General features: G+C 47.5%; 1 protein-coding gene across 1 annotated transcript in view; it reads right to left on the bottom strand.

Moving 5' to 3' along the window:
- Nucleotides 1–22229, bottom strand: part of Nos1 (nitric oxide synthase 1) — a 109356-nt gene extending 87127 nt beyond the window's left edge. The window contains 1 exon segment of the mRNA XM_040731341.1: nucleotides 21798–22229. The gene's annotated coding sequence lies outside the window, so the exon portion shown is untranslated.
- Between the last annotated feature and the right edge of the window lie 342 nt (nucleotides 22230–22571).

The following is a 22571-nucleotide window of genomic DNA, read 5'->3' as shown; positions in this document are numbered from 1 at the left end:
AGGCTGGGTGCCTTGTCCAAGGTCACACAGAGTGGATGATGGAGGATGGACCAGCTTCCCTTTCAAGCCTGAACTTTGAATTCACCTGCTAAATACTTCCGATGTATATTTTCACAGCTCCATATTTATTTGTCTAAAATGCACTCAGATTTCAGTCTCCAATGTCCCAGCGTAGGGACTTGGGGTGCTGAAGGCCAACAGGGGCCAAGCTGTAACATAGTGGTAGCTCAGATCAGGCAAGTGCAGGGAGCGCTGTGTGTGTGTGTGTGTGTGTGTGTGTGTGTGTGTAGATCTGTCAGTGGTGGGTGAGGTGGGGATGGGAGGCACAAGGCCATCCTTTGATCCATGTCTCTCCTCTCCTCCAAGCCCCAGTCCACCTGTATCCTCAGCCTCCTTTCTGCATCCTCACCATGCCTTCGCACAAGGAGGGACACCCATCTGCCACCATGACTAACAAATCAGAATCTCACCTCATTTCCCTTTTAGCAACTTCCCAGGGCCACCCCAGGGTTGAGTCTGCTGGCACAAGTGCCCACTGCCTCAGAGAACAGGAATTGACTACAGAGGTCTCCTTGCTTTTTAAAGGAGGTCCCCCTCCCCCCAGGGCCCCTTGAAGGAGGCTGGTTAGTGTTTTTGCAGCTTGCATTACGTAACCCCACCAGCCACTCTGTGTGGGTTGGGGAGTAACGAATCCCTGGCCCAGCCTGGGATGCTTTCTCCATCTGGTGCGGCTCTGTGTGTGTGTTTCTCTCTGTGTATTCATGCATCGCCCTCACGCTGTGGCATTTCTCTGCTGTGTGTGGCCCTCGTGGCAGTAGTCTGAGTATATTTTAGCATTTTGCTGCCTAGGCTCTGGTTTGCAGGGAAAAGCACCTGGGATCAATCACCATGCTCTTCCTTGTCTAGAAGGATGATGGGTTCGCTCTCTCACTTCCTTAGCTCGCTATACACACTCTATCTGCTGGGGGAGCAAACCACAGTCAAAGTTGTGGACAGCTGGGGCTCTAGAGCTCTCTCTGGGGCCCACATTTGGCTCTGGGCTCTGTTCTTTAATGGAAGAAGGGTCTGGAAGGGGAGGCAAGTACCATAAGCTCATTTATTATAAATGCTGGCTTAGTGAAGGAAAGAGCAGAGACCTGGCCTTTGGTGTACCTGGATTAAAAGAAAACAAACCAGAAATAAAGCATGCCACACCCCGCTTGGCCTCTGTCCCTGCTGTCTTCTAGAAACAGGCAGGGCTCTTGGCAGGTGCCTGGGAAACTAGGATCTTTTCTCCCCCCTGTCCTTCCCTCCCTCCCCATCTTGATGTGGTACTGGGAACGGAATCCAGGGCTTTGTGTATACAAGACTATATCCCTAGCCTTCTTAATTTATATTTTGAGACAGGGTCTGCTGAAGTTGCCCAGGTTGAACTTGAATTCACTCTGTAGTTCAGGCAGACCTTGAACTTGCTATCCTCCTGCCTCAGTAGCTGGGATTACAAACCTGAGCTGCCATTTCCAGCACCTGTTACAGTCCACTCCACAATGACCTGGCTTTTTTATTTTTCTACCTAGAAGAGCCATTCTATCTGCCATCATGGTTTGCTCTTATCCTCATGAGAGTCAAGTTTACCTTTGCAGACACACATGAAACTCCATAAGGACACTTATTTGTCCCACTCTGCAAACAGCCGGTCCCCTGAACCTCTACTTCCTGGCTCCATGTTTCTGAGCAGCCTCTGTATTTTCCCTGAGCCTCATTTCCCTTATCTGTAAAATGGTTTCTTTGTAGCAGCCACCCTACTGATTAACCTGGAGAATTTGAGGAGCACAGAAAACACAGGGACAGTCGTGCCACAGAGAGGACCAGTGCTCAGAAAACTTGTCTCTGGTTATTATTATATAATGAGATAATATGGATTCCCTAGGTTTTAATCAGTATGGTTTGGGTTTTTTCTCAATCACAGTCCTTTTGTGTCATCTCTAAGGTCACCTTTCCCTGCAAATGGCACTGAGGACTCTCACCCAGTCGCTTCAGGAGCGTCATCTACAGGGAGACAGAGAGAGACATAGAAGCTAAGCTGAATGGCCTGCCAAGTTGCCTCTACTCTTGGGAGCTGGGATTCTAAACAAATCACGAGCACACACACACACACACACACACACACACACACACACACACACACACACACACACACACACGCACGCACGCACGCACGCACGCACGCAAACACGGTACATACCATGGAAACCACACTTGGACACGAGCCTTTGTTGAGTAAGTACTTCACTCATTCTGGGTGTATTTATTTTCTTTATCTCACTGTGAGAAAGTATGTGGCTGGCTGTTGGTGATGACTGCCGGGGAGAAGGGAGCAGCCAAAACAGGGTGTGCCTGATGTCACCTCCTTGTTGTGTGACCTTGGGCAGGCATTTCCCCACCCTGGGCCTCAATGGGAGGAATGGGGACAGTGGGAGTTCTTGGCTAGGCCTTCCTTGTGCCTAGTCCTCCCGTATGGATAGGATTTGATCCTTACAGCCACTGTAGGAATAATGAGCCATTCTTGTTCTTGCTTTGATGATGGATGAGGGTTGCAGATATGAAAGCTCCTTGCTGTTCTTCTGTTTTGTTTTAGGTTAAGCTTACGAAGTATTTTCTGTTCAGCTAAGTTATCAATAGGTTCTTAAGAAGATGAGAGAAAAGGCGGAGGCTCCAGGGGAGTTTAATGGTCAGGGTTAGACCCGGTCTGAATGCCAATCTCACACACAATGGCACCCCTGTCTCTCCCCAAAGCATACCTTACATTTCAGCCCTAAGCTGCTCGAGGTCACACACCCAGGGGCTCTCCTCATGCACACATAGGATGAATGTAAGCTGCTCTGGGTATCACATGTCCTGGTCTGTTGTGGTTTTCCAGTTTGAGCACTTTCCATTTCTGGATTGGGATGAAGAAGAGCCATTGAGAGCCCCTCGCATAGTGTGTTCACTGAGGAGGAAGGGACAGAGAAAGAAGGGACAGAGGGACAGAGAATCAGGGGGCACAGTCAGTGTTGTGAGCTCAGATGGAAATGCAGGCATCTGAAATTCCCAGACAGAAGAGGGCGGGGTGTCTAGAAAGAGAGAAAAGCAGCTACTGGCTGAAGGACTGAACTTGGAGAATATGAAGAGTTAGGATGCTGTGGTCGGAGTCAGGTCATCTCCGGCTAATTCTGGTCCCTTTGAAAGTTGCCCTTTGCTCACCCCTGTGTGGAGCCCAATGTCCTTGTGATTATCAGACTGCTAAAAAGCGTTCTTAGCCGGCAACTAGCTCCACCAATCCCAAAGCTAGAGATGCCATTCGATGTTGAATAATCCTACAGCAGAGTCTCCCTGTCTTCACTGTCATGGCCAACCTGCACCCCCACTAACGAGCCTGGCCAACACTGCCAACACTTTTGAATTCTTCTGCTCTGTAGCTAATACATTCTCATGTAACCACTTTCATGGCAGAAGATGGAATTTGGGGAAACCCGAAATCTGTCCCCAAACCATGGTCACTCATATTTAGCTCCAAAATAAACTCTCTTTGGCGTGAGAATTGTGTCTTTTGCATTAACCAGTCATATCAGATGGTGGTGAGCCACATGGCCCAAGATGGAAGGTGCTCAATGTATATTGGCTGGGCTTCCTTCGCTGTGACTAAGAGGTTCCAGAAGAGTCCAAGTACACCTTGGGCTTCAAGGACTTGTATAAGAAAAAGATTGCAAAACATACCAATTTTTTTTCTGAGTTAGGTTATTTTTTTTAGTATGTTAGCCTAGGTTGGCCTTGAACTCATGAACCCCTTGATGACAGCTTTCCAAGGGTTGGCATTAGCACATTACAAATAAATTTAAAATATTGTTTCCATCAAGAAATGATACTGTTATGGATATGTTAGGCTGAATAGAATTATGGAAATTGCTCTTCCTTTGCTAGCATTTATTTATTTACTTATTTATTTACAACATATATTTCTGTTGTGCTGGTGATGTCACATGCATGCCAGACAGGTGCTGGCTTACTCCGCTGCAACCCTCAGTCTCTTCCTTTACTTAGTTTATTTTTCAGTGTTGTTACTACAAATTCAATCAGTTTATCACGGCTGTTACCATCAGACAGAGTGGGTTCAACTGTAACTATGAGGCCAGTGGGATGGCTTACAACAAGTAAAAGCGCTTATCACCAAGCCTGATGACCTGAGTTCAATCCACACATTGGAAGGAGAGATTGACTCCTACAAGTGGTCCTCTGATCTCTACATGTGACTGTGGCAAGCATGCCTATCCGATGAATAAATAAATGTTAGTTAGGTCCCTGGAGTCTCCCCTCTCTCTTGTATCCTAAGAATATACTGGAGACTTATCTGGACACAGGTAGAGGAGGGAATGATGGAAGAGAGGTTGACCTATGACTTCACTGGAGAGGTTAGAAATGGGTGTGTCTGGACTAATGTTCTAGTGCCTGGAACTTGGCCCTCTGGACATGAGGTGAAATCTAACATATCAATGTACAAGAGTATGCTTCAGAGAACAAGACAGGTGTCTATAGATCAGAAAGGAGCCAGATTCACTCTGTCAAGTGAGAAAAATGCATGCATGGTAAATTGTGTACATGCAAACACAGTGATCATTCTGGAAGGGGCAGGTATCCATGCCTACATCTTCCCAAGGACCTGCAAGTCAAAAGTCAGTGGGCACACCCTTATCACCAAACACCTTTCCTCAACTGGAATGTCAGATCACTTAGGTTCTAACTATAGAAGTAGTTATATTTTAAATGAACGGTATGAAAGAAACCAAAACTTAGCCTGTGAACTTGCAGCTGTTTTCAGTTTGCACAGACACAAGGTCGCTCTGGGAGCCACAGCCTTGTGGCAGGTTCCCTCCAATTGTATTTAAAAACAGATTTCACATTCCCAAGTCTTAAAAAGCACAAGACACAATCACCCCCCAATACAAACAAAAGATGCCAAGCTGAGCCCCCTTTAAACAATGCTCCATGACCAACTTCTCTAGTCTCTAATTTGTAGCCTTTGAGATCCAAGTTGAAGCCATCTCTCCCATGCCAGCAAGCCAGAGCCCCAAGCCTGCCACACCCCCACAAGTCATCAGGGTGTGCTAACATCCTGTGCCTTGGGGATCCCAGAGCTGAGTCTCTGGGTCCTATAGTGAACTCCCAGGCAACTGTGGAATCCCCCCTTTGCCCCTGCAGCCTCCTGAGGGTGACTTTGACTCTCCCAGACTGAATCCACAGCTGGGCAGGACGAGTTTGAGCACAGGGTCAGGATAGAGGAGGACTATAGATCCGGATCCTTGTGGCTGGGGGACCCAGGGGTGGAGCTCTCTCTTACACTGTTTCTTGGGACAGACTCTTAATATTTGACAACATCAGCCCTCAATTTAAAACTCACATGTCTTTGGTGTGGCTATTGAGAATTTGAACTTTCTCCCTCAGATAAATCATAGAGAACAGCAATAAATACACACACAGGTAGACATGCACATATGAGCACACACAGACACATGCATGAATGCACAAGTGCATACATACAGTCGTGCATACATACATACACATGTCTAAGAACTCCTCAATCCTGTCAAGGAAAAGTAGACACGTAGTGTGGTGCCTGTGTCATTATGAGTAGGTGTTGAGCTGGGGCAGGGTTAGGCTGTAAGGATCCATCAGGATAACCTTCAGATAACCCAGCCACTAAATAGTCACAGTATCGCACAGTCCTCTAAAATCTTGTCTGCCTACCCACAGGTTAGCACAGTTCTCCGCCCTCATCAGACAAGTTTCTTCCTGCAGTGGTTGTGGTAAGACATTCAAAACTGGCCAAAGTGCAGAGAGTGAGGGTCAGTGGAGTGCTCAGTCACAAACGGGACAGCCAGCTTACTCCCAAGCCCTGCCAAGGCTCAGGGAACATCACAGAAGGGCCGTGGAAGAGTTTTAAGGACCAGAGGCTGGGAAGGACCAGAGTGAAACAGTGTCTTCTATACATGACAGGACAGCCACACCTACGAACTCACAGCGGCTGTGGTTATCTGTACAAGATCAAGCCAGTCAACGTGGAATTGTGGCTGTCTATACAAGCCATCAAGCCAGCTACAGAATAGAACTGGAAGGGATTCACAAGACCCACCTGTAACTGAGACACTAGTGAAAATTAATGGCTTCTTGGAAAAGTAAGTTTACTTTAAGTGTGTGGTTCCTGATAAGTTGACCATGCTCCCTGGCATGACCCAACATCCAGGAGTATGTGGATAGCACAAGTCATAGTTGGTAGGTAGGGAGAGAGAGAGAGAGAGAGAGAGAGAGAGAGAGAGAGAGAGAGAGAGAGAGAGAGAGAGAGAGAGAGGACAAGAAGTTGGGGTGGGTAGGGAGGTGGGGGTATATCTGGGAGGAGTTAGGATGAACATGATCAAAATACATTGCATAAAGTTCTCCGAAAATAAAGTATTTTAAAGAAGTCAATGAGGAATGACTTTTGAGATATATTAATTACTTTTCTGGGCAGTGGTGGCCCACTCGGGAGGCAGAGGCAGGTGGATCTCTGTGAGTTCAAGGCCAGCCTGGTCTTCAGAGAAAGTTCAAGAACATCCAGGACTATACAGAGAAACCCTGTCTTGAAGATAAATAAATAAATAAATAGAACAAAGAAGACAGGTTAATGTGGATCACAGTAACATGAGAGTACATTTACTTATATACCCAATTTGCCTGTCCATATTTTCATGACAGCTTGGAGAAACCAAGTATTTCTGGATACATACCCAGGCTGTTGGCATCAGTGGCTATTTCTCAGAAATGGGTGGGATTTGGGATTGGGATATTCTTTTACACTTGACTTTTTATTAACTGCTTTGATTATTTTTAATATCACTTTTCCCAAACAGGAGAAGGTCTTTGATGCCTGGCTGTCTCTATTTGGCTTTGTGATGGTAGGAAAGTTACTCAACCTTTCTGAGTCAGGTCACCATTTGTGAGATAGAGATGATGGCAGAGCTTGGTACCTGTGTGGATGGAATGAGGTCAGAGTTATTAGGGTCTATGCTTTTTTTTAATTTAATGTTTCACAGATGAGGGAATGTATCCAAGGAAAGGTGACTTGGACTTCCACGGAGACCATTTTGGCTGTTGAACAATCTTTCTACTGAGCATCTTTGGTATCTGGTAGATATGTGTTTTTCAGGGCACTTTGTACTGTGGATATATGGATTGATCCTGAGTCCCAGGAAAGTGAGAGTTTGTCCCCAGGTCACAAGCTCTTCCTTGGAATATAGGAAGAGCAGAATTAAGAATGTTGGGATGTTGCGCCTGAGAAACACAAGCAGAGACACCCAGGGCCCATAACTTGGTAGTAAGCCAGCAGTATGAGGAAGGGGTGGAGATGTCACGGTCTACAACCCTGGGAGAGCCATAGGACTCTGTCCCCATGCTGGAAGAGATGAGGGGAATCACAGATCTTTCGTCTTGGCTTGGCTTCACAAACTCAATTACCAGAGCTAGCTCAGCCACCTGTATCATCACAATGACATCATCACAATGACAGAAAGTTCCAGAGTTCAGTGTAGGGGTTTTCCTATTTCTTTCTGCTCATCTGCTCACCCTATATAGACCTGCACTATCACTGGGTAGAGGTCACAGCATGAATCTGAAGTCAGAAAGACAAGAACTTGGGACTTAGGCCCACTTTCTGCTAGCCTCAGATTTCTCATCTGTGAGGCAGGAATGTTGAGGGAATTCATAAATGAATTACAGGAGACAATTAAGTGAGTGTGTGTGTGGGGGGGGTCATCTGAGACTCATGTGTGTCACTCCCAACTGTTACCTATAGAGTCACCTTAGACTAGTTGTCAAGACATGCAAAACTCTGTGCCCCAGAATTGTTTACAATAGCCAGGGAATAGAGCCAGCATAGATGGCCATCAGCAGATGAGTGGATTAAAGAGAATGTGGGGTATATGTGTACAATGGGATTTTGTTTATTTATAAAGAATGAGATTATGCCATGTTTTTTCCAGTGGAATGGATAGAACTGGAGATCATCATGTTAAATGAAATAAGACTCAGGAAGACAAATTGAGGCTGAAGTGTGCCATGAATCCAAACCATCCTGCATGACTGAGTGAGCCACGATTTCAAAAAACAAAGCAAAAAAAAAAAAAAAAGGAGAAGGGGGTTTATACATTTTTCTTTTATGTGAAGTATAGATTAGGAAATTTTTAGGGGGACCTCTAATGGTGGAGTCAGTGTTTATCCCTAGTGTACAAATGGACTTTGGAAGCCCATTCCCTATGGAGGGATACTATTGCAGCCCAGATACAGAAAAGAGGGCCTAGACCCTCCCCCAAATGATGTGACAGACTTTGATGATTCCCCCATAGAAGGCCTCACTATCTTTGGAGAGTGGGTGGGGGGTAGGTTAGGGGGCTGGTGGGGGCATGGGAGGATGGGAGGGTGAGAGAATGGGGGCATTGGTATGTAAAATAAGATTGTTTCTAGATAAAATAAAAAAGACAGAACAAAAATAAATAAAAATAAATTTTTAGGATGTCAAAGTAGAAAAGGGACTATTTTGGGGGAGGAAGGGATCAACAGAAGAAGGGATATGGGGTGGCTATAAGCAAAACATATTACATACTCATAGAGAAGTGTCATAACTAAGCCTGTTACTTTGAACAATGACTAACTCTCCCTTTGAACATCTCCTCTGACAGTGACGGTGAAATGTGAAGGTACTGTATATAGGCTGTGGTCAGAGTCTGATTTTGTAAAGATGAGAGGAAATTCCAGGTGGGCCTTGGGAGCCCAGGCAGAAGCTGTTCCAGGTACTGTGTGGTCAGTACTGGATGGGGACCATAAGGAGCAGGGCAGAGAACAGGATACAGAGAGGAGAAGGAAGGTGAGCTCTGGGCGTGTGGTGACTGGCTGGGCAGAGTGCCGAGGGGGAGGGCGCTGTCCTCAAATATGTCTCCGCTTCAGTGGCCTGTAGGTGGGGTAGGAAATCATTTCCTAGAGGAATGTAGGTTCATGTGATGGGAAAAAATCATAGCCATGAGCAAAAGGCATTTGCGGATCTGTGTTTCCTGAGTCCTGACGTACGGTTTGATTGTGGTCTGCTTGATTGTGGGAGTCAACACTTTGGGATCCTTGACTCCCACTATTCTGAGAGCGCAAGGGGATGACAGAAAATATACTTGATTTGGTCCATTCTCTGGCGTTGTCCCTGCGTGGCTGATTGATGTTAGGCCTGTCACCTAACATTCTGACTCTCAATTTTCTTGTGAAATTGAAAAGGTAGTTGGAAATAGTTCCTGAGGCTTTCATAAGGATTCAAGCAGGTGGATACTAGAGAACACTTTGTAAACCATCGTGTCAGTTGTAATGACACCGTTGGGTCCTTCTGACTAAGGGGTCATGGAGAACATCATGCCCCAAATTGCAGCTGAGTGTTAACTGAAGACTCAGTAAACTCTGTGCCCCCCTGCTGTGCCTGGATGCAAGATGGGGGAGAGCAGCGAGACCCAGAATGTGGGAAAATGGGCTCTTGAAAGGAAACAAAATAAAAACCTGAATTTTAAGGCACTACTGGGAGAATTGAGCTCCTTAACTTCAAAGATGCCTGTAAACACGTTGTTACAGCCACAGGGTCATGAATTAGTTACAGAAGAAGTTCAGCAAACAGAGAATCTACTTAACAGAAAACACAGCAATAGAGATGGAAATATTTCTGTCATAAGGCAGCTAAGTCCATGATAACAATAAATTAAACAGAGTCAAATTTGAGTAAAAGCTTAAGACTCTCAAATAACAGCATGGGTGTGAGGACAAGGACTCAGGACAGGAGAAACTAGTTCCAAAGTCAGGTAGGGCCCAATGTATATCTGCTGGCTATATGACTCTCAGAATAAGTCTACTTTTAATTGAGGAATTTAATAATACAGTTAACTGTCTTCTTAGAAGATATCAGCCTGGAAGCATATAACACTTATTTCTGAATACAGTTTCAATTCCCAGAAATGCTTTCTGCTAAGTATTACTTAGGTTTTAATTTTAATTAGTTAATGAAGATGGGGTCTCATGTATTTCAAACTGGCCTTGAATTCACTGTATAGCTGAGGATGGCCATGAACTTCTGATCCTCTTGCCTCTGCCTTGCAAGTGCTGGGATTATATAAAAGCAACCATGCCTGGTTTATGTGCTGTGGATCAAAGTCAAGACTTCTTGCTAGGCAAGAACCCTACCAGCTGAGCCACATCTCAAGCTCTAGCAGGGTCTTCACTGAGCGATCTAATTGAACTTAAAAAAAATCCTGAAAGACACGATATTATTCATCTCCCCTATAGATGGAGACACTAAGGAAGGCCACTGAAATAGCTAGAGTCGGCGGGAGACACAGACTGCTTTGTCTGAACTTTGAGTCTTTGCTCTTCAGTCATTTTCCAGTTAGCACAGCAGCTCGTGACTAAAGCAGCCTGGCCATAGAGGTGCCCTGCAGTCCCAGGGACTGGAGGGTGAGGGGGGGCTCTGGGCCTTTCACTTCAGTCCTGCTATGGAGTCTGAGGATGCTGGTAGGGCTTAGGGAGCTCAGAATGCAGGAGTCAAGTGCCTATGAGTTCACTTGGGGAAAGAGTCCAGGGCATCATAGTTTTCCAAATGCTCCAGGCAGCAATGAGGGCTGAGGGAGAAGTGTGTGGATCAGTCTGACAGGTGAGTTAGAGTTCACAACTAGAGACAGACTTAGAGTTTCTCAGTCCGTCAGAGCTAGAATCAAATTCAGGTCCCTCAGACTCTCCTAGACTCTCTTGAGGACCCACGGACTCCTCCAGCTCTACTGAAGTCTCTAAAACTCCCCCAGACTCCTTGAACTCCCCCAGGTTCTACTGCGGTCCCTTGTACTCCCCCAGGCTCTGTTGCAGTCCTTTGGATTCCCCCAGGCTTTATTGAGGACCTTTGAACTTACCCATGCTCCCACTCTTTTCCTTATCTCCCCATGATCTCGGAAAGTGGGCTGCAGATTTTTTGGCCTCTTTCTATCTAGGTGCTTCTAGAATATTTTAAATGATCTCAACCGGTTACAAATAGCTTCCCTTCCCTTCCTAGTAAACGACCCTCAAGCGCTACCTGCCTCTTAGGATGGAAAACAGGGTATTGGAAGAACTCACAGGTGTTGTCCAGGTGGGTGGATTCTAGTCACTTCAGAAAGTATTTGTTTCCAAGGTCAATTTCATGATTATTATAGAAGGCTACACGCCAATGTTGTGAGGGAACTATAGAACATACTATAGTATTTTCAAACCAAAAGAATAAAATTAAAATGAGGATCATGGTCTCAGAAAGCCCTGCTTCAATTCCTCCAATCAGCTGTTTTTATTGAGTAACTACTTTGTTCCCCAAACATCACCCAAACACCTGACCAACCAAACGAGCAGTGATGCTGGATGCTACTTGTATACAGAGGTCATGTTTCTTGGGCTTATTGCATTCTTGTTGAGGTGCAAGGTGCTCAACATCTTAGATGTTCAACAACCCAGGAACTGAGCCTTAAAGTTGACAGGCATTAGCAGAATAAACCAGTGAGAATCGTGGAGGACAGCAGAGCCCAGGATGTCCAGTGCCTGGCAGTTCCAGCAGGAATTTGCCACAAAGGAGAGATGAGAGTGGTATCCCTTCCCTTCCTTCCAGCAGCAGCAGGGAGGAGAGGGTGCCCACCAAAGGGAAGAGTTAGCTGGACTTCACAGGCTCAGGAAACCAACCACAGATTCAGAAAAAGGAGAGTTGAAAAGGAGGGGTCTCCAGGATAGCTGTCCCGCCCCTCTAGGGACACTGTAACAGGAGAGCTGGTGCCATCCCTGCCCCCACAGGAGAGCTGACACCACCATGGGCTGGGAGAGCTGGCTCTGTCTCTCACCTGAAGTTGTGGTCCCCATGACTCCCACCAGCTAGCTCCATTGTCACCCAGACCTACATCCTGAACCTTGGGTTGGCCCACCCTAACAACTGCCCCATCTTTGACCTGCTGGAGTGCACAAATGGACTGGTTCTACAGAACGATAATCACAGAATCTCAACAATTGGGGCAACAACAGGCTAAATGGGGGGCATGCCAGTGAGGGCCCAGCCCAGTGATGATGGTATATCAGAAACCAGAGGCCTTGAACCAGACCAAAGACTCACTGGAATGAACATTTTGCGGTGGGGCAGATTGGACAAGAGGGGTATACTGCAGAGCACAGTGCATCTTGATGCCACTAGGATGAGTGAAGAGGAGCTGGAAAGATGGAGGGGTGAGGTGGGGTTCTTTTGGTTGTTTTTTTCTAAATTAGGTTTTTTTTTTTGAGGGACATACTGCAGGAGTGAGGGACTGATATGGAGGGACTGGGAGATGAGAGGGATTGGGGTACATGATATGAAATTTCCAAAGAATAAATAAAGAATTTTGTTTAAAAGGAAAAGGAAAAGCTGGGCGGTGGTGGCGCACACCTTTAATCCCAGCACTCGGGAGGCAGAGGCAGGTGGATCTCTGTGAGTTCGAGGCCGGGCTGGACCGACAGCCTCGAAAACAATACAGAGAAACCCTGTCTTGTAAACCCCCCCCCAAAAAAAAGGAAAAGGAAAAAAAGAAAAAAGAGGGATCTCTGTGAAATCACCAGGGACAGATGTCATCTGATGTCCTGCTCCCCAAAGTCAGGTCACCATCAGAGATACAAATCATCAACCCCTGCCCAGATGCTCTATCTCATGAGCCTCAGATTTATGTGCACAGGACCACGGAAGCATTTGAGATACTTGGGTCCTAGTTTACCTCTGAATGCCCGGTGCACCTTCCAACAGTCAATTCCTCAGAACGTCAAGCAGAAGACTTCTAGGTAGCAACTGTGATAATATTAGGTTGAACCATACAAAATTGTCACCGTTCGACAATTCTGTGACCTACAAAGATGACAATTTCAAATGAAACTCCAATTTCAGCTCAATCTACACCCCATTCTGAACAAAAGCATTTCTGATCTAGGATATGAAGGTTTTCAAAAAAAAAAGGCTCTGACCAGGGTCTATATATAACAGCCCACAGGTTCAAAGGCGAACTGTGTGTGGTTCACAACTCTAAGTCCTCCTTCAATTTAAAAAGCAGAGGTTTTTACATAAGATTTATGGAAACATCGGACTTTCCTGTGTGAAAATCAAGCTTAGATTTCTTCAAGCATCTGGGTGTGTGCTTCTTTCCCAGGGGTCCCAAATCCCATTGCATGCCCCCTCTCCCCAATATTGTGCCTGATCCTTCTGGCTGGGTGGGACCTGCTTCCTTGTCTTAAGTCCCTGGTTACATCATCTTCCTTGTCATGCCTTTAACTGTCCATAAACAATGTCTTCATAAATAATCTCAGAAGCACCAGCCACATTGTCTTCTATGCCCTGCTTGGACATTGGCTGGCAAACCCTCACCCCACTATCCCATGTGTCCCATGTTGGAATAAGAGACTCAGAAGGAATTCTGATGGTTACTACTGTGGTGGATGTAGCTGATTCAGGTAGGCTCGCCTCACCTTCATCTTTGCCCACTGGCTTTGCTGGTGTCTCTCCCCCCAAAGTATCTAACTGATGATTTTAACACCCTAAGGTGTGAGGTGAGCTGGAGTAACCTGGCTTCCACAAGAGAACGGGGAAGCTTGGGAGAGGCTGCCGAGCCACGTGCCCAAGGTTACAAGGTAATTCAACGGCAGTTACTGAACGTGAAGCCAGCTTGGACCAGATCTGGAGTCCTCCTCTCCACTATTGTTCATATGGAGGTGTCTATCATGGTCAATGTCACAGGGCTAACAGCCCCGGAAGTGACGGGGCTGGCCTGGAAGAAGGCCGGCTGTCACTGGGAGATCAGAGCTGTTGCATGAACAACTCCACAGGGCTGGAAGCAAAAACAGGACTTGTGGGTATGGCCAGGATGCCACACTGGCCCGGGAGACATCAACTTAGGAAGCAACTCCCGGAGTGAACTACAGGTTCACCAAAGGTTTCTACATGTCCACTGGGAGGCCCAGGACATGATATGCTGCTGGCAGAGAGAGCAGTTACCCACTAGCTGCTCGGTGCCTGTGAGAGCTGATGGACCAGAGTGTGCCAGGTGGGGACTTACATGAGCGACACTGTCACCAGCCTTAATTAAAATGCCCAAGGACAAATGTAAAGAAAGACTGCCCAGAAAAACAATGACTCTATTAAACCTAGGGGGTGGGGGGGGGTGAGTCTTCCAGGAAAAGGGGGGGGAGGGAGGGAAGAGAGTGGGTACTCAGGAAGGCGTATGCATTCCTGCATATGTGGAGTGATGGTGGGAAATGGGAAAGATACATTTCTCATCATTTATTTATAGATAGGGTCTAATGTAGCTCAGGTTATGAATATTATTCTTCCAAAAGATCAGGAAATTGAATGAGGAGAAAAGTTTCAGTGAAGCTACACCACCCAACTTTTTATTAGGAAATCGTGTGTGTGAGCACATGCCCATACACGCGTGTGCGCACCACACATATGCACGCATGCACACACACACTCATATGTGTGTGTGTGTGTGTGTGTGTGTGTGTGTTGAGACAAGGTCTTGCTGTTTTAGCCAAGGCTGACTTTGAACTCCTCCCATCTCAGTTTCTTGAGTGTTGGGATTAAAGGTGAGCTTGGATGACTTGTTAGGAAATATTTACACACAGAAACCCTAAATGAATAGCATAACAGCCTCCAAGTTTCCATTAGATTCCATAGCTGTTTACACTTGTAACCTGGTTCATCTTCATCTGCCCTGGCAAAGCATCATTAAGTTATGTATTTACTCACCTACCTGCAAACTATGTATGTGTCTATTCACCTTTCATTTACCTACCTGTCTGCCTTTCTGTCTGCTCATCTACCTTACTTATCTGAAACCCAGACCTTCCAGATGATTGACAGGTACTCTACCACTGAGCCAGACCCCGGTCCTTATCTTTACAATGAATCATCTTAAAATACATAGGAGACATCACTATGTTTTAGCCCTGAGTAATGACAATAATAAAAATAATTACAACATTATATAAACATACTATGTTAATATTAACAATCACTAGCATGTCATTTATTATTATGTTCTTTTGTTTTGGACAGAGTCTCCATCAGTAGTTTCAGCTGGCTTCAGATTTGGGACAATCCTCCTGCCTCAGTTTCCCGAGTGTTAGGCTTTCAGGCATGAGCCATCACATTAAATAATCAGCCCTACATTCTTAAATGTGATGTCTTTGCTCTTAAACACTTCGCTCAATATTTAATGAAGTTCTTTGTTTTCATTTTGTATGTTTTTTTATTTTAATGCCAGTCTGTGCAGGGAACCAGAGTCTCACTGCTTGAGAGAAAAGCTGACATCTTACCTCCCAGTCACGGGAGTTGTGAGTTCAAGACCAAGTCCAGGACACCTGTTTTAACAGGAGCTTTGGTTTAGAATAGAAATTTAGCCTGACTACACCCATCTCTTAAAAAAACAAAACAACAAAGTCAGTGTGTTCTTCCACCTAATGTTATCACCTTTCCCTACCTTCCACTCCCTGAGAGGGTTTCCTGTTTCTAGAATCCTGGCACTAACTACTGGAGACTCAGAAGGAAACACCACCCTTTGGGGCAGGTCAGTCTGTGGGTCCCAGGGTCTGAACTCTGGTCACCAGACTTGGTGTCAAACCTCCCTATCTGCTGAGCCATCTCGTCGACCCTGTCTGCTTTTTCTCTTTACGTAGATTGCATTTCTCCCCACACAAGAGTTCTGAATGTCTGGCAAAGAGATAATAACAAAAGCACCTAGATAATCCACTAATAATAATAATAGTATAATAACAACCCAGCTAGGAGACCTATTCAATCTGGTGAGTTTCTGTCATGCTTTATAAGGAAACAAAGGGGTCTCATCTCTGAGACTGCGTCATAGGAGAGGGAAACGAGAATCAAAGACTGCTTTGTCAGCAGGCCTGTTCTTGACTCTGCCGGCTACCTGAACACTGACGTGTGATAGTAATTGGATTTCATTTTACTTGTTGAACATTTCAGGGCTGAGCTACAACCGCAAACATCAGAGAGACAAATGAACCCAGAGGATGTCAGTTGCCACTGAAATCTATGTATAAGTTACCATTTCTCCCCCCACCCTCCCCTTAAAATTACCAGGATAGATGATGGACTAATGAAAGTCACATGGTATTTTTACAGCTAAATGGGACTGAGTATACACATGCCAGGTCTTATAACTAGATACTGGCAACTGGATGCCTCTTAGATCCTTAGGATATCTTAGAGCGGTGGTTCTCAACCTTCCTAATGCTATGACCATTGAATACAGTTCCTATGCTGTGGTGACCCCAGCCATATAATTATTACATTCATACTTTGTAACTGTAATTTTGCTACTATTATGATTTGTAATGAAAATACCCAATACAAGACCCTAGTGTGTGTGCGGGGAGACTGAGAACCACTGTCTCAGAGGAAGGGATCATCTTACCTTTTCCCGATGCCAACCCCTTATTAGGAAGTCTCACTGGAGTTAGAAGTTCAAGGTTTGTCCCCTAAAGCCACCCACCTGACCTTTGTCTGCAACAAGAAATCAAACCCTTTAGCTGAGAAGTGATGGCTGCCGCTGTCTGAGGTTGAACAAGCTTTTTATTCCACACAAGGTCCCTCTTTTGTGTCTAATTGGAAATGGGTTCCGAAAAGGCCCACCTTGTTTTCAATTTGGCTTTTAATAAAATAGAAGCCATTTCTGAGAGTTATTTAATGCTGCAATGTTGGGCCAATGTTTCTGGTGGAAGCTGATACAATTTTGGAGCACCTCTGAAAGCCTGGAGAATTTATTCCAGGGACTTCTGTCACAAACTCCTGAAGCACAGTGTGGTGCTCCAGACTCAGAGCCACCCTTCCTGGGAAACCAGGTGGCACCAGGCACAATGAGGCACCAAACATGGGAACCTGTGAGACAGGGCATGTCCCAGCTGCGCCCAGAGACCATGTCCCTGGCAAAGCATTTCTGACTTCCATTTGAACAAGGAATTCTCCTTTTGGCATAACGAAGGGGCCATGCCTAAGCAATGTATGTCTCAGATGAAGGAGAAAATATTGATGTTAACGAGGCTCTGGGGGCCGATAGCCCAGGGCTTGTATCCCAAATACCTCTGAGGCCAGGTAAGTGACATGGACCATATGTACTGGTCCTGCGATGATTTAGATCAATAAACTGTAACAAAAGCCTGTAACAAGAGGCCCTCCCCCCATCCAAATGCACACCAACAAAACACAACTGTGTACCAGCCTCGCTCAGAAACTCAATAGCTATCTAGATGGAGCCACCATGGATTCCAAAGTCTGCATTTCGCAGATAGAAAATGGAGGCTTAGCAAGAGGCTAAGGCTCAGACCAAACAACCGGCCAATTGAAGGGGTCTCCTGCTTTGGTTACTAGATTCTGTCCCCTTTCACAGTGCTGCCACACTGACTCCTCCTGACAGCTCGAATAGTATTTAAGGTTGTATGGATGACGTGCCAAGGGTTAGGGAGCTCAACTCACTGATCCCAAATCACTGAGTCCCTGGAGACATCCTATCTGATGCCCATATTGATTTTCTATGACACTTTGCCTTGTGATCAGACTGGGGTCAGCTCATAGTGGAAGATGCCCTATCACCAAGGAGATTAGTAAAGACTAGGATACCATCTCTGATGTACCCGCCTCTGAGACATCTCCCTCGGTTCCCTCAGCCACACCACCCTGGAAGCAGTGGCAAAACACTCCCACCACTGCTGAAGAAATGTCACACTTGGCACGGGGCTTACCGGATGCCCCCACTGCCTGATCCAGCCAACCTCAGGGCGGTCATAGTGTATCTGGTACCTGCCCTTGGACATGCAGCATTAACAACACACGATGTGACATGTGCAGGTGTGCATTGCAGGGCCACCCATGGTAACTGCCCTAATTTTTGGCTTTTCTCACTGAACAGAGATATGGCAAGATGTGTGCCCACAGGGCCCTGCTAATGCTCACACAGGAGACCTCGGCAGCATTTTCTGTTGATGTGTTATTTGTGTTGAACAGCTCCAAACCAGCTCCATTTCCCAGCATGGCAGTCTGCTCACTCCCTCCTTCCCAGGTTCAAAAGCTTGAGGCCAACAGACACACTGAAGATTTGCCAAGGCTGGGCCAGGGCTGAGCACAAAGCAAAGGCTTTGGTGAGACCGGTGACAGTTCAGAACCAGTGCTTGCTTGGTTCTGAAGTCATCCCTGACAGATCCCTTTGAAAAGGAACTTTCTCCCTGGAAGAATTAACCAGTGGGCTAAGGCTTACTTCTGGATGGGAACTTGGGGCTGATGTCTAGCAAGATTGAGGTGGGAGGAACCCCAACAGCTCCCCAACTTACAGGGATGATCGGAGGAGAGGAAGTCCTGCCTCATCCATGCCTGACTCAGGGACTGTATGTCTACTGAGAGGACAACATGAAATATCCACAAATTCTAGACAAAACACCAAGACATGAAGACTGACCCCCTTACTTTGTCAAAGAAGGGCTGTGCGACTTTTGACAAGTCACTTGTCTTCTCTAGTTCTGCACAATGAGGTCAGGAATGCAAGGGCCTTAGAATCTTCTAGGTAAGCTCTATCTAATTGCAGATACTTCATGTCTCCTGCAGAGACGAGGACTCTGCAGACAGAGGTCCTGACATCTCTGCTTCCAGTCTGTGGCTCTGACGTTGCTGGTTGGCTGGGCAGACGTTTGACACTCACTCTATCGCAAGATGTCTAAAGGTGATCAGACGTCAGGAGACAAAAAGGCTTGTGTACACCATCTGCAGCCCTTGCCTTATTAACCACCCAGCCCCACACTGTTTTGGGGTGGGAAAGTGTGCCCCTTTGTGGAAACAGTCTGTGTGAAAACTGCTCAAGTTGCCAAATTCAATCTCTCAGAATGCCAACCTCTCTGGTGAGCATACTTCTTGCCTATGATTCTTAACTGCATTCTGAAGCACACTCACCCCTGCTGAGACCCACTGGGAACCCGTGTGACAGGCCGAGAGCCGAGAGCTGTCATAAGACACCCAGGGACACACACACACACACACACACACACACACACACACACACACACACACACACACACACACACACTCACACGCGAGCGCACGCGGCCCAAATTTCTTCATGCTTATAAACCTAGGCAAGCTGACTCCCAAGTCGTCCCCATGAGGGCTGGGAAATATTTGGAACACTTTCCCCCAGTACCTTGGACAGCGCCTGGCAGCTTGTCCTAGAGACCCCGTAGGGACTTTCTACAAGAGCACTTACCACAGGCTTTCCCCTAGGGTTGCTCCCCAGAGACAGAGCCCTTGGGGGCTAACTTTAGCCATTTGGGGAAAATGAACAAGAGGCAAGGAGAGACTCTACATGTTGTTTGCTCCAGGGCAGACCCCCACCCAACCTGGGCTTAATTCTCTCTATTTAAAAAACAAAAACCCAAGAACTTTCACACACTGAGGGTGTCTCCAGAACATCACAGAATCTTCAAGATAGCCTCTTGTAGGAATGATTCTCTCATTTGACAGACAATGGGACTGAAGCTCAGAGATGTTAAGCCACCAAATGGAAGGTCTCACAGCCACGGAGCAAACTTAACTTCAGGCAAAAATCTTCAACAGGTCTCCACTTTGCTGCTTGCTCTTCCCATGCACATGCTGGGACTTTGGGGAGGGGTCCCCAGACCTTATGAAGTCTCTCTGGGGATAGTCTGGCTGTGCAGGTGCATCTGGAGGTGGCTATGCAGGCAACCCCCCTTCCCCCCGCCAAGTTTAGGAAGCCACAAATCTGGGTGGAGGTCTCCTTGGTTGACTATGGGTAGCTAGTCTGTTTCCTTATCTGGAAAGTGAGGGTCAGGTAGCCATCCTAGGTATTGGGGAAGTCAAGATATTCCAGACACATCCTGTATGCGGTAGAAGCTTGCAGCATGCGCAAAGCGCCATGTCTCTCGGTTTCTTCTAGAATCTGGACTAGGGCAGTGGCATTGGCAATCGTGGGGATAAAGTGCTTCCTTTTGGGAACCTGTGAAGGATTCTCAACCCTGCCTGCTGACAGCTCCCAAGGATAAAGAGTGGGCATAACCCCTACACTCCATTCTGGCATACACTCCAAGTTTTAAAAAAACAAAACCCCAAACAAACCCACTAAACACAAAAGCAAAAATCCAACCAAGAAAATCAGTTTTCCAGGAAGCTGTCTTCAGGCCCCCATCCCCCCAGATCTGTTATTTGCTCTGATCCCAGTTTGAGTGGGACTGAGCAAGGGGGGTGCTTTTCCTCACACCCATTTTAGCGGAGTGGCCTGAAGGGTCAACTCCTTTTGTTGGCCCCCAGTATTGGAGCAGACACTCCCTGTGTGCCCCAGGCTTGCCTGCATATCACACCTGCCAACTCACCTTTGGGGAACTCTCCCTCTGTGGGGGGCCTCTAGAGCTCCCTATGCAGTCTGTGAATATGGGTGTGAAGCCAGATTTGGGGTTCCCCATGAGTCGGCCAATGTTTTAAAGAGCCTCATCTGCAGCAAAATGGGATGCATCTCCCCAGGGTCTGCTTGGGCAGACTGGGAGATGGAGGTAGGCGCAGCTTAAATCACCTTCCTGAGGACCCTCGGTCTAGCGAAACCACAAGATGCCCCAGGATCTGTCCCAGGCTGTATCAGACGCGACCACCAGTAATATTTCCCGCGCACTGAGGACCTACCCTCAGCTTCGGGTATCATCAACACTTACGATGTTTTAAATGTTTGTCAACAAATCCCCCGGAGAGGGCCACTTCTTTTACACACGAGAAAAATAGACTTAGAGAGAGGAAGGGACTCACCTGAAACAGCAGCTTTAGGATTAGAACCCAGGGGAGTCCCTCTAAGGTCCCTGCCCCGCTGTATGCCTGTTCGAGCCTGGCTTGCTCCAGACAGCCAGGTCTCCAGTGTACAGACAGCTGCAGGTGCTGAGGCCACCTCGCCCTAAGGGTGGAGGTGAGCCTCTCACGTCCTGTGCTCCACTCCAAGACTCAAGTGTCCACGAGTGGCCAGGGAAGTCGAATCTCCTGGGAATCCTGCCTCACTCTTGAGTTCCTTGGATGAAAAGCTGTGCATGGCAGAGACCCTCAGAGTGCCTTCCCTCTGCTCTGGGAACCATCAGGAGCTCTCTACAGTCTCCTTGGCGGGAGAGGTGCAACTTTCCCGTTTGGGGAAGTGAGGGCTGCTTTACAGGATTGTGCCAGCCCGCAGGAGCAAAGTTGGAAAGCCAAGGAAGGAGCAGCGCTCCAGCAAGCCAGCCTTGCAGCCCAGGTCCCCTCTGGCCATGTCAGAGTCACCAACAGGGTCACTGCTAGGGGGGTGGTGGTGGCAGGAGCGAGGAAGCTACAGTCTCCCAGAGGAGGAAGTTGAGGCCCCGCAGGTGCCAAGGTTCTCAGGGTCAAGCATCCTAAGCCTCAGGCTACATAAAAGACTAGGGTCATGGATCCCTGCCGTTGTGACTCAGGGGTAGGGAACATCGGGAAATGGGGTTGGGAGGGTCCGCTGACCCTGTAAAGTTGGAGCGAGGTGATAGGACCCATCTTCCCAGGAGCTCACATCTCGGGTACCTGGGTCCGCCCCATTACCAGGAGAACCAGGCTACCAAGGAGAGAGCCAAGTTGGGACGCACACTGTCCGAGCTAGAGCACCGGTCTGGGAGAGGGTACATGGGACACCCTAGATTCGAGGTAGAGAACTCACCTGCTGCCAGAGTCCCCGCGCAGTTCCAGGGCTGTGGGTCTTGCTGATCACCCTGTCTCCCGCGCCTCCTTCTGCCGCGGCTGTCAAGCGCGCAGATTCAGAGCCTCGCTCCGGGGCAGGATGCTCCAGGCTTCAGCAGCGCCTCGGGGATAGGAGCTTCCAGAGCGAGCGCTCCCCGCCCCCTCCCGGCCCCTAGCTCCCGCCTCGCTCCGCCCTAGCCCAGCCAAGTTCAGGACTGGAGGTTGCCAGCGTCCCCATGCGCAACCCGGCTCACCCCGGCCACAGCTGCCCCTCGGAGTAGAGGCTGTGCTAAGTAGTCGCTTGCGCCCCGCGGCTGCATCAATATGCAGGGACCGCGCTGCGAGCTCAGCGAGGGTCGTGAGGGGGAATTTATTTCTTAATGTCCCTGCTTTATCCTATCACCGCTGAAACGAATTAGTGGTGACGTCCAACGGGCTGGTTTATGGGCGTGGGGAGGGAGACGTCGCAACCCTCATTAAAAGGGCCGCTCTGGGCTTGAAAGCATACATCTTTTATGTAACCTAATTTCCATTTTTTCTATCAGAAAAAAGATCAACATACACACAATGACAATTTTGAGAAGTCCGAAGGGGGCTGGAGGTAGTGACCACAGTGGGGAGGGGGAGCAGAGGAGGATCTAGCTGAGGCAGGTGGTTGTCTCTGTCCAACGTGGTGCAACAATTCCTTAATGGGACAGCTCGCGCACAGCCCCTCGGAGCAGGGCAAGAAGCCCCTCACAGAGCCCGCGGGAGA

This window comes from Mesocricetus auratus, unplaced genomic scaffold (genome assembly GCF_017639785.1).
Source record: "Mesocricetus auratus isolate SY011 unplaced genomic scaffold, BCM_Maur_2.0 Super-Scaffold_100025, whole genome shotgun sequence".
NCBI classification, from domain to species: Eukaryota; Metazoa; Chordata; class Mammalia; order Rodentia; family Cricetidae; genus Mesocricetus; species Mesocricetus auratus.
Note: the sequence above shows the minus strand (reverse complement) of the source record. Positions and strands in the feature narration are given on the sequence as shown.